The sequence below is a fragment of the Pteropus medius genome, unplaced genomic scaffold (assembly GCF_902729225.1).
Source record: "Pteropus medius unplaced genomic scaffold, Ma_sr-lr_union100, whole genome shotgun sequence".
NCBI classification, from domain to species: Eukaryota; Metazoa; Chordata; class Mammalia; order Chiroptera; family Pteropodidae; genus Pteropus; species Pteropus medius.
The window spans coordinates 14,531,760-14,542,798 of record NW_024340696.1 but is presented as its reverse complement, the minus strand read 5'-3'; the positions used below and the strand labels follow the sequence as shown (position 1 = coordinate 14,542,798).

General features: G+C 34.9%; 1 pseudogene; it reads right to left on the bottom strand.

Moving 5' to 3' along the window:
- Positions 1–9,673: 9,673 nt before the first annotated feature.
- Positions 9,674–9,792, bottom strand: LOC120609492 (uncharacterized; annotated as a pseudogene).
- Positions 9,793–11,039: the final 1,247 nt, after the last annotated feature.

Below are 11,039 nucleotides of genomic sequence, written 5' to 3'. Positions count from 1 at the left end.
TTTAAATGTACCTGGGATGTAAACAGAGTTTTAAATGTACCTTAAGGACAGTGAGCCACAGGAGTCCTGGATATTATTAGGGTTATATTGTTAAATATTCCTTATCGCTCTGGTATCTTAGGGTATTATGGTCTAATCATTTTTTTGTTTAATGTTATGCTGGCTCCTTTTGAAGCAACTGAAACTATATTAAAACCACTGATTATTTTGATTTTTATTTGAGGTTATCTGAGCATCACTTCTTATCTATCATTCATCTATCTATCATCCTATCATCTATCTATCTATCTATCTATCATCTATCTATCTATCTATCTATCTATCTATCTATCTATCTATCTATCATCTATCATCTATCTATCATCTATCTTTGTAATTTACTCTAGACTTATAAAATTATGGAGAATTTATCCTGCATGATATGTAAATGCTGATGTTCTACTTAAAGAGTTTAAGTATAAATTGCAGTGAAAATTTTGCTTCAGCCAACCTCTCTACTGATAGGATCCTTCTTGATAGTGGATAAATGGGCAAGGTGCAGCTATTTCACTTACTTTATTGGAATGTGTGTTAACATTGTGATTAAGGTGGAGAATGAAACTAAAGGAATGACATGAGAGAAAAAAGCGGTGGAGGGGAAAAGTTGTGAAGATCTACTGAGATCCAGTGATCTGAGATGGTTTCTCTGAAGAGAGAACTTTCAAACTGACCAGAATGACAAAAGGGAACCAGGATTGGGACAATGAGGGGAAATATGTTCCAGGAAAAATAGACCATATATTTGAAGAAAAGGAAGAATTTGTTATATTCGAAGAACTAAAAAGAAGCTAATGTTAACTGGAGGGTTGCATCAATAGGGTAGAGAATCATGCAATGGATGTATAGAGGGAGGAAATACATGATTGTGCAAGTACCTTATAGGCTAAGTTTAGAACTAAAAAAATTATGATTATCTTAAGTATACTAGGAAATCATTTGGAAGGTTGTACATAGGCATGTTAGTTACTCTGTAGAATTCAAAGTTAGTTGAAAAAGTCAGATAACGTGGTAAAAACACTAAATGACCTGGAATTTGAGATTTCTGGTTATAAATTCTGGCCTCAGTTAAATGATTACATCATTTAAGTGTGATAATACTCATTTACTTAATTTTTGAAATGAAGAGTAACATTGGTTGCACCTAATTTCTTGTGACAGGAGAGGTTGTTGAAGTTGGTCAGCAATTTGTTCAGCTGATGAAATGATACACTTTTAAAGACCAGAGAAGTTCTGAAAGCCAATTTCTCTCTTTTGAGTAGTCATGTCTTGGTTTGCTCTTTATTGGGCATTCACTCTAAGAGATGTTTATTATTTATATTAACTTTTTAACAAATAGTTACCTAAAGCAATGAACTAATTCCACAGTTTACACTTTCTATAAATAGACAAATGTAAATAAATACCTGTTAGAGATGAGTAAAGGAGATTCAAGTTAAGACTATATGAGTTGGGTAGATTATTCTTAAGGTTTCTTTGACCTGTTTTTCTTTGTTGTAGAGGCATTTCCTCCAACCATTATCTCTCCTATATCCATTTATGGCACCAACATTGCATCTTGGATTTAGCATCTTAAAAATGCTAATTGAGGTTTTAAAATTAGCACAGGTGCTAGGGAAAGCAAGTGCCTGGTTATTTTCCAGCCATGCTGGAATTGAATGAAAACTATAAACTCACACTGAGAAATATGCAAATATATTTTTATAAAGTTTCAGAGATTCACAAACTCTTTGAAGCCTTTACAAGATATCTCCATATGCAAGCCCTATGGGGTGAATAACAACCGAGAATAGGTACTTTCCAAGTATTTGTAATTCTGAAGACTAGTTTCTGCCCTTAATTTAATAGTTCTAATTAAAGGTATATTCTGTTAACTTTTTCTTAATACAATAGCTGTGAAAATATTAAAAGTGCCTCTATGAGGAAGTAAATGGGAACATAAAGAGAGAATTCACTTATAGGAATTTCTGAAAACCAAGAAGTGTTAGTACAGCTAACACTTCATTTTCAACATAGGTTAAATTGTGTTTTCTCCCACCATATTGGCTGAAAAAAAACCTGTCTTACACCTGGCTAAGTGTTAGTTTTTTCCCAACATGTTAATAACTTACTATGCAACTGTTTAAAATTGATGTTACCAATATGCAAAATCTCCATAGGAATGCAGAAATCAAAAAGACAGTCACCATTTTTTCTCCTAAGGTAAATGACTATATTTACAATTGTACTTGTTTTTCCTATTCATCACTGTTATCTTTTATGTGCAAATGAGCCATCATATTTTCAGGTTAATAATTTGAAAGATACAATGTTGAAAGTATTCAGGCTTACAGTAAGGTATGATAAAGTAGCAATAGACTGCTGGCAGTTTTTCTAGATTCTTCAGAAAAAAAAAGGAATTAAATATACGAAGTACTATAGTTTATCGTTATACATTTGTTAACACATTGTAATTCTTAGAGCAACCCACTGGGCAGTTGTTATTGCCCATTGACCTTTAGCTTGCAATGTAAACTCTTTGAGTTTCAGTATCCTCATCTAAAAAATGAGGGCAATCACACCTCAGTGGGTTGTTCAAAAGATTATAATGAGGTAACAAATCTCTTGCTGACCAATAGATGCCTGTGCCCATTATTGCTGCTTGTGATCACCATACAGCATAAAGAAATTTGGACTATTGGACTCAAAGTTAAGGTCTTATGTGACGAGCAGGCTGAGACAGTTTCAGAGCACATGCATGATGAGCCACATATGGGCACAGCCAACACAAGCAGATGATAGTGAAGTCAAAGTGGACTTAACTTCTCTTGCTCTTAAGATCACCTGTCTAATATGTCATCAGGGATTTATAGGAGCTCCAAGGGCAGTGTCCACATGTTGACATCTTTAATATGCCTTTAGAGAATGGAGGTGGTTTGTGGGCATAACTGTAAAAGAAGGTCAGGTTAGAGATAGGGCTCCAGATAAAGTAAACAGCATTCAGTAAAATGCATGGTATATCATCTGAAAATGTTTTATTTAGAGCCAAGGTTTTGAAATATCTAAGACATCACTTATTTAATATATCTTATTTGACTCATATCTCATTTATATTTTGGGATCCATGGTTTTTAAGATAGCTTTAGAATGATTTAGGAGACCAATGTATTTTATTCCACTCCACAAATTCCAGACATATTTTTTTATATCAGAATCATATTATTCTTTTTTAGTACATTCTAAATTGCTTCAAAGTCTCCTTTCTGTGTCTTGTCAGGACTCATTTTTAATGTTGAATGAATAGTGGATATCTTAATTATAAAATGGCATACTTATGCTTTACCGTAAAGTAACAAAAGAAATAAACAGTCGTGAAATAGAACTTTGTGCACACTTATTAACTTCATAACACTCATTGTGGCACTTCCATTTCTCCTCCAGAGCACCTGTTCATGTTCATATCAAGATATAAAACAAGAAATGCTAGTATTAAGACTTTAGATAAGAGGCTTTGAACTCAAGATTGGATCCAGCTCAATCCTTTACCTCCTTTGAGTTTGAGCAAGTAATTTGAACTCTATAAACCCCAGTTTACTCAATTACAAGAAGGGAGACAATACCTCCCTTGCAGAGTTTTGATACAGATTTGAAATAATATATGTGAAGTGCTCAGCGTAGAGTTTTCATCTAGTAAATAGCAGTCACTATTATTATTGCTATTATCATTTTGCAAATTGGTAGTACATAAAAATGCCACTGAGATATCCCTCAACTCTGAGGATGAGAATTTGAAACTGTTTTGTAAAGCATATCATCAAATACTAGTCTGTAAATAGAGATGATGGGATTTTTTGGGCTTTTATATTTTCATAAAAAACATATTTTCAGTTTAAAGCTTACAGCAGCAAAAAACAAAAATGCAAAACAAAATGAAGAGAATGATATAAACACTTAAAAAAAAACATGCAGAGAGAGGACAGAAACTTCATATAGAGCAGTGAATTTTTCTTGGAAGCTTTAGTTCCCTGTGATAGTCTATGGGTCTATGGTTTCTACTTCCTATGTTCCTCTTCATTTCATGAATATAGGAGTCTGGACTTGCACTTTGAGTCATAGTATATTTCTGTAATTCTTTTGCTTCTCCTGTGCTGTAAGAATAAACATATCCCTTTTGGGGTCACCACTTCAGATTTAAGTTTCAGAATGCAAAGACATTTGGAACAAAGCTGCAACTTACAACATGGTAAAGTAGGAATTTATCAAAATCACAACAGATTAGCTATGCATATGTCATAAGAACAAAAAAAATAATCCTTTGTTTTTCTAAATGAGTATGATTTGGGGATTGTCTGTTATTGCAGCAGAGCTGATGAATGTATCTGCAGAGCCCTTGAGTTTACTGACCTCACTCACTCATTGCACATTTATATATGAATCTGGTCTCTGCTTATCTTCTAACTGCTTTTAATCACCTATAATCAGCCAGATATAGGTCTTAAAACACGTATCAGATTATGACTTTCCTCTATAAAATTCTCCAATGGCCTCCCAGTACAATTAGAATAAGATAATAGTAATATGTCTTTTAAATCCCTGTACATAGCCTAGAAGGCATGTGCAAAATTATGTACTTTCTCCCTCTCCACATTCATTGCATTTAGTGTGTTCCCTGTTGCTGTTACATTCCAGCTACATTGTAGCTGGTTTTTTTTAGTTCTTCAATATAACAAACTCTTCCTTTTCTTTCAATATAAGCTCTCTTTTTTCTGGAACATATTTCTCCTTGTTGTCTCAGTGCTGGCTCTCTTTCAATATCATGGTCACAGTTTGAAGGTCACCCTTCAGAGAAGCCATTTCAGACCACCATACCTCAGGCGATCCATCTCTCCTTCATTCCTTTTATTGTTCTCTATCATTTCATTATTTTTGTTTCTTTCATTATCTTCATCACAATTTTAATACTATTGTCACTATAAATAATAATAGTCAAGAGATATTGAGTATTTACTATATTCCAAGCAATTTTTAAGTGAATAACTTAAGAATAACCTATAATGTAGGTACTATTTTAAAGAAGGCAAAACTGAGGCATTAATTTTTTTTTACTTCTCTAGTTTATAAGACATGAGGATAGAGGCCAATAATACAATTTTTTTTCACTGCTTATACTCAGACATGCTACAGAATACGAACACAAAAATTATGTTTGAACTTCCTAAATTAAGTATTGAATTTCTCTATTGTAATTCTCTTATACTCCAATGCCTAACCCTTAATAATTCTGTCTCTCATTTTTAATCAATACATTAAAGCGCTGTGATGAGATAAGACTAACCAGCAGTCCCCAAACTTTTTGGCACAGGGACTGATGCTCTTATGAGAATCTAATGCCTGATGGTCTGAGGTGGAGCTGAGGCGGTGATGCTAGCGCTGGGGAGAGGCTGCAAATACAGATGAAGCTTCTCTGGCTCGCTCGCCTGCCACTCACCTCCTTCTGTGTGGCCTGGTTCCTCACAGGCCACAGACTGATACCTGTCCAAGACCCAGGGATTGGGGAACCCTTCTCTAAACAGAGCTTACGATAGATGTTTCTTTGATGACAAATGTTTTATACCATCCAATGCAGCTGCCATTAGCCATATGTGGCATGGATATCAAGCAACTAAAGTATGGCTAGGGTAACTGAGGAATTAAATTAATTTTATTTGCTTTAATTATATGTGGCTAGTGGCTACCCTATTGGGCAACACAGCTCTAGAATTTGTGGGTGAAAGTTTAGCTCAAATACCTAAGAACTACTCAAACCATAAATTGTTTGAACTACTAAGATGGAAATGTCTCCTATGGAGACCATTAGTTTTACTCTCCAAATAACTACATAATAATAATGAAACATTTATTATTTATTCATCAAATATTTGCTGACTACCTATTATGTCCCAGGCCCTAATTAAGCCCTTGTGATACAACAGTGAATGCAAACAGACATAGACCATGCCTTCAAGAAGTTTATAGTCTGGAGGAAAATATAAACAATCAATATCTGAGAATGCAAGAGCTACACTAATCACAATATATAATTAGTGTTATGAAGGAAATAAACATGGGGCTGAGCTAAGAAATATGGGGGTTGGTAGGTGGAACCAGTTCACATGCTTCAGATGGAGTTGAGGACTTCTCAACTGAGGAGATATAAAAATAAGACTAGATGGGTCAAAAGGAGCTACCCATGTGCAAGTGTGCAAAGGGAACAACTACTGAAAAGATGAAACAGTATATGCAAAAAAACCCAGAGAGAAAGAGTGGCAGCTAAGAGAAGGTCAGTATAGTCAGACCATGAGTGGTACTAAGAGCACCATGGCCAGGGATAAAAAGTTAAGTAAGATTTAAATTAGTAGGGTCTTATGCCATAGAAGGAATTATTATTGTTATTATGATCTTAAGTAAGAATGCAAAAGAAAGCCATTGTGGAATTTTAAGTAGGGATATAACACAGTCTCATGCTTTTTTTTTTTTTTTTACTAAATCACTCTTAAGTAATATTTGCGAAAATGATTGTAAGGTAGAATAAAGGCAAGGGAAATCAGAAGACTAAAGATATGGCAGTAAAAGATGTTGGTAGCTTGAATTTAAGTGGTAATAGCAGAGGTGAGATAAAGTGTACAGAATCAAAATCACAGCTGATATAACCTGCCCGGACCAAAGAAGTTTCGCTTTTAAATTCCCTCTTAGAAATTGTTCATGAAGAAACATAAATGAATGAATGAATGAATGAATGAATGAATGAAAGTAAATAATTAGCCACTGTTTTCTAAGTGCAGCAGAAATGCCCTTGGGTGCATGTGGATGTATCTCTATCAGGAAATCATACTTATTTTACTTAACACTATTATCCAAAGAATCCAGTAACTTGAACTTGCACTGAGTTTTACAATCATCCCTAAGACAGATTTTCATTTAAAGGTTACATTTTTCAAGATTGTTTAGTATTAAAATTGATAGAAATCTTTGATTAAAAAAAATCCTGGGTTCCTAGGACTGTGACATTTTTTAGGTCAGTTTAATTTTCTCCCCAAACCTTTCATACAGAGATTTGGGCATTTTCAAAAGTGATCTGCTGTCTTTGGGCATCTGTTTTATCTGAGACACAAAGATGATGGGTTAGGTGATCTCTGAAATCTTTTCTATGTCACATCACTGTGTATGCTTTGAATAACACTCTCTTAATTATGACCAATAAGCTCCTTTTGACTTACTTGCAAGAGAAAGGCAGCCATTTGTTTCTATCTGGTTGTAGGTCTTTAAATCTGACTGGAATGGTAGATCAGTGTATAAGGCCAATGTGTTTGCATGAAACAACCCAACTCTGACACTAGTAGATCGAACAAAAAAGGAAAATCAATCCATCACCCTGGGACATCATGCTGCTCTGGCTGCTAATGTAATTCATACAGAGAGCAATAAGTAATATTGCTCAATCAAAATATAGAATTTTCTTTCTTACTCTGAGTATCTGGTTTTTTAAAAAATTAATTAGCATATTTGTTATGAGTATGCCTAATGTCTTTCGAGCATGTCCACACAATTCTATCATGTTATTCATTCACACAGAAATTTTTTTAGACACTTACTATGTGCCAGGCACTGTTCTGAGGGTAAACAAATAAATGGTACAGTCCTCACAGAGCTTACATTCTTAAGAATATAACAACTTAAATCTAAAATAAATATACCTTTATAAGAAGAGTTAAGTGTTCTATACCAACCACTAATAATTCCAAGTAGACATTCATTTGTCAAAACATCATTTAATCCTCCAGAGAATCAGTATAGTAAGTGGAAAGCAAGTGAGGCTTAAAACCAAAACTAGGACATGATCTCAAAGGCTGGTTTCATTTGTATTTATTTACTTTATGATGTCAACATAAAGCATATAAATATCATATCCTAATTAAAATATTTTCTTTTTTTGGTCAATATTAACTTTGTGTCCTCACAAGATAACAAAAAGAAATTTTAAAACCGTTTATTATGTGAAGAAAGATATACAATGCTGATGTAGAAACCTTCATCTGAAATTTTTAAATGGGATAAAATACCTTGATCTCACTATAGAGCATGCTCCTGGATCAGTCTACTTCCGACTCTCTCTAAATAGCATATGTTACAGAGTAATAAGACATGATTAAATAATCAAATAAGATATAGTTAAATAATCAGTCTACACATTTCAAACCACTGGATCTAAAATGAGAATTCTTCAGGTGGTTAAACTGGGCTTTGTACAGAATATTGTTTATTTTATCTAGAGCTCTGTCTCTAACCTCATCTTCTGTTACTTTTATGCCTACAAACCGCCTCCATTTCCTAAAGACACATGAAAGTTGTCAACTTATGAATATTGCTCTTGGAGCCCCTATAAATCCCTGGTGACATATTAGTCAGGTGTCCTCAAGAGCAAGAGAAGCCGAGTCTGCTTGACTTCGCTATCACCTGCTTGTGTTGGCTGCTCATATGTGTCTCATCATTCATGTACTCTGAAACTATCTCAGCCTGCTCATCTCAGAAGACCTTAACTTTGAGTCCAATAGTCCAGATTTCTCTGTGGAGACTAGATGTATGGTGCCCACTAGGATAGGCAGGGGCAACTGTTGGTCAGCAAGTGGTTTGTAACTAGCTCTCACTAATTTTACCTAATTCAATATTTTAGGCACTATTTTTTTAGGTTATTAGTGTGCCGTTTAGGTGAAAGAGAAACAATATTTTGGGGCACTGACTGTCACAAGATCAGTGATGTTTCTGACTCCTTTGGAAGAAAATAATTATATATCAGGTGACCCAGTCAAATATACTTGTAAACAGACTAATGATAGAAATGCTGGCATTAGGATGTACTTGCTCTACCTAGCTTTGCTTATGGAAAACGAATATGGAATCTGAATTTATGAGACATGTTTACTTGGGAAAAGTGCCTTAAACAATATAACTATCTAAAGATAAAAGAGAAGTAATAAATGGCTCTTACTAGGGTCTGAATGTTGAAATCCTAATGCTCATTGCAATGACATTGATAAGCAGGGCTTTGGGGAGGCAATCAGGTCATTGCCGTGGTTAAAAGAAAAAAAAAAAACTATGAAAGAATATGGTTATACTTAATATACTTCATAAAAAAGGGATCTCTATTTCAGTGAATGATTCAAATGCTAGTCATTGTTTGGGTGTTAATAGGCTTTTGTCTTTTGCTTACAATATTGTGGAAAGATGACAAGACATCTGACAATCATGTGGCAAGTAGAAATAGACCAAAATCAAAGGTGGACTTGGGAAGAAAATGGTTAAGAAACAGTTCTACTATCCACATTTGTTTAGTAAACACTAATGACAACTTCTGGTAAACACACAGTATTTTCCAGGAGAGTCTTTTTCTTTTCCTTCCTTCCTTCCTTCCTTCCTTCCTTCCTTCCTTCCTTCCTTCCTTCTTCTTCCTTCCTTCCTTCCTTCCTTCCTTCCTTCCTTCCTTCCTTCCTTCCTTCCTTCCTTCCTTCCTTCCTTCCTTCCTTCTTTTCTTTCCTTTCTTTTAGGAGAGGCAACCCTTGGTTGACCTCACAGATTGTAAGGACCTTGTCAGTTTACGATCTCTTATTCATTTAATTTTTTATGCCTACAGCACCTGGTCTTCCTAGGTGGTCTTCCATTGAAGTACTAACCAGGCCTGACCCTGTTTAGCTTCCGAGATCAGATGGGATCGGGCTTGTTCACGGTAGCACAGCCATAGACAGGAGAGTCTTTTTCTAAAAAATTATTTTAACAGGTTGTATCTGCTCTGTGTAGGATTGTTTATGGTAGACGCAGTCAGGATCTATCAATATACAGGGCATGTCTCCATGCAAAAGTTTGTGTAAGCAACATGAATATCTCTAACCATAGGAGTTTTATGACTAAAATGGCTGCTTTCGGTGAAAGACATGATCACTTATGTTAGCCTAAGACAGAATGTATCCTAAAGCTGCTTTGGTGGTCCTGGAACTCTCCCTGTTTTACCTGTGCCTCATGATTACTTTTATTCTGGGAATTATGAGTAAAGCCTGGGCAAAATTCCTGATTTGTATGAATCTGATTTGATAACTTGATCCTCCTGTGATTTAACTATCAGACATCGCTTTGACCATTGAAGCCAACTCGTATCCTATTTCTAATGTAAATTCACGTTTTACATATAAACATGAGTCAAAAATGTGGTCAGGGCAATTTGGATACAAGGAAGTTATAAAAATGTTTTTCACTCACACATTCATATTCACGGATGGTACAAGTAAAAGTACACACACACTGTGGAATATGCTTTAAATCTTTTAAGAAGGAATAGTGTATTACTTTATGTCTGATATTCCTCTTATGTCTTGACACAAAAAGCAAGTTCTTGAATTTTCCTCTGTTCTGTTACTCATATCCTTTTCTTTCTTTTTCTTTCTTTTTCCTTCCCTCTCTCTCTCTCTCTCTCCCTCTCTCCCTCCCTTCTTTCCTTCTTTACTTCCTGCCTGCCTGCCTTTTGTCTTTCTTTTGAGCGATTTTGCTTTTCTTCTTGATTATGTGGAAATATGTATTGAGTCCATCCTGTATAGGATTCTGTCAGATGCTTGTAATATAATTTTTAACGAGACAAACAAAGCCCCTCTGGTCAGGAAACTTACAATCAGGCAGGAAGGGAAAGTCAATAAATATGTTTACAACCAAGTAAACAAGATTATCTCAAACAGCGATAAGTGTTGTACAGAAAGGAAAACAGAATGAGGTAAATTAGGAGTGACTGTAGGGGTGGGCAGAACCCTTTAGATAGAGACAAAAAGTATGTAGCTATAGGGGAAACATTTTAGCTGATGCTGAATCCCATTTAAATCAATACATAAATTAAACACTCAAGAAAAAACCCCGGAGAGCATATTTATATATGCCTGCCCTCAACACATGCATTCATTTTACACCTAAACAGTATTATCTAGACTATTTCTCTAAGCCATTAATCT